Raw genomic sequence first — 2,404 nt, 5'->3', positions numbered from 1 at the left:
GTGTGTGTGTGTGTGTGTGTGTGTGTGTGTGCGTGTGCGTGTGTGTGTGTATGCGCGTGTGTGTGTATGTGTGTGTGTGTGCTTGCTTGTTTGTACGTGTGTGTTTGTGCTCGTGTGAGAGTGTTTATATGGATGCAGGTGTGAGTTTATAAGTGCATGCGGGTTGTGCATGCAACAATGGATGTCACATAAACTCCATCAAGCCCTTCCATCAACTGTTCCGCTAATGTGACTTGAGGGACCGCCAAGATGCCAACATCGATATAGATTTAACCATTTAGATCTTTCCCAGCTATTCGCTATCTTCCAATAGTTTCCACTGATTAAATACAAACACAACAGGCTCAGAGATTCTGTAAACTTCTCCTCTCATTTCTTATATCGCTATCTTTTAGGTTGTTCTTATTGGCCAACGTGCGAGCCTCCAGCTGCGTGTAATAAATTCGCTAGAAATAATAGCTAGATGGAATCTCAAACCACAGACTACCATCATAAATATTTTATATATATCTATATATTTATGTATTTTAGCTCTTATTTCTAGCAATGTAGGTTTTTTTTTAAAACCCTAGTCATATTTAGTGACGTTTATGGTTTTTCTTTATGGTAAGCATTGCAAACCGCTGTCAATATTAATTGATTATATATATATATGAACATGGTGGAGAAGAGAATCTCACTCGTGTACAACGCGAGAAATTTAATAGAAAATGTCAGAAACAAAATAGCGGGAAGGGGAGCAGCATTATACATGAGTATGAAAATATATGTAGGGATAAAATGTATTTGGGAAACAAAATGGAGGAGTGATATAATATGGCTCACACTGGATTTATGGTCACGCTGTATTTGAGCAAATACACAATGTGTGTGTGTGTGTGTGTGTGTGTGTGTGTGGTTGGTGGTCTGCGCAAGTCTGTGTGTCTGCGTGTGTACAAACAAATATGCGCGTATATGTGTACGGTTCTTAGAATCTCTACGAAAAACACGGAAACTCAGAGTAACAGCAGAGAGTAAATGCAACTTGGAATAAATAATTACTGAAGAATCGGCGGATATTATTCTTCAAATAACTGTTGGAAGTCTATAAAGAACCACGAAATACAAAATTTGTTTTGATATGATATGTTTTTCAGAAGTTTTTTTGATTCTTCAGTTGGTGTAAAGATCACAAAGGAACCACTGAAGGTGCAGTCTTGGGAAGAAACATCTTTGAATCTTATATTCTTTGTTAAACACTTGTTAGCTTCTCTGACTGGAGGATTGTTGACTATGTTATTATTTATGTTTACGTCAAGAAACATAACTATGGAACGAAATCAAAGCCGTAATATATCTATGTTATTCTGCTATGGTACAGCGCTGTTTCTGAAGATCTCACAATCTAAATACGTTGGGCTATATTCTTCTTTTCTTAATCAGAGAAAATGCCGATTGCTTGGTGTTGGACCTACAGTCCAAGCAAACAATGTACGATGGCCGCCTTAGTTTGAATCTAAAGAGAAATTTATCAGTCAGGAGTGTGTGTGTGTGTGTGTGTGTGTGTGTGTGTGCGTGTGTGTGTGTGTGTGTGTGTGTGTGTGTGTGTGTGTGAATCTGACGAAGGTTTCCAAATGACTCTGAATCTTATCCTTGTAAAAAAATAAAATAAATATAATAATCTGCGCAAGTAAATTGAAACATTCTTCAATTTAAGCCTGACTCTAGTATTTGACTCGTACTTTATTTCAAAAGCTGACCTGAGCGAGATATGAACCCAGAACATAAATAGCGAGAGTAAATATGAGAAAGCGATGCTACCAAGGTTCGAACAATTTGGACCATACATTTCAATAATTGTTTTTAAAAATACTCCGAGTTTTTGAAGTACCCAACGTACAACAGATTATGTCAACGTTGTGGTTCCATACTTTGAAAAGAGTTACGTCCGTAGACTATCACAGAATTAGAGAATGAGATATCTGAAGAAACAATAGACAGAATAAGCATCGACGGAAATCGAAGAATGGGTCTCTTGTTTGACAGGATAATGTGAATCGACGTCTGGTGGGGGGGCTTGTTTTTCAAATTGCTGGTTTATAAATCTATAATAATATATATGGCTTATATTAAAGTTTTAGCCACATATATGTGTATTTGTGTTCGTAGGATACATATATATGTATGTGTATGAATGCATGTATGTATGTATGTATGTATGTATGTATGTATGTATAGATAGATAGATAGATAGATAGATAGATAGATAGATAGATAGATAGATAGATGTAATATATATAATTTACACAAATATGAAAATGAGTGTATATAATGCGTACATGCATATAAATGTGGGTGTATGTCTGTGTAAGTACGTATGTTTATATACGTATGAATATATACGTATATATGTAAGCGTATATAT

Source organism: Octopus bimaculoides, chromosome 25 (genome assembly GCF_001194135.2).
Source record: "Octopus bimaculoides isolate UCB-OBI-ISO-001 chromosome 25, ASM119413v2, whole genome shotgun sequence".
NCBI classification, from domain to species: Eukaryota; Metazoa; Mollusca; class Cephalopoda; order Octopoda; family Octopodidae; genus Octopus; species Octopus bimaculoides.
Note: the sequence above shows the minus strand (reverse complement) of the source record.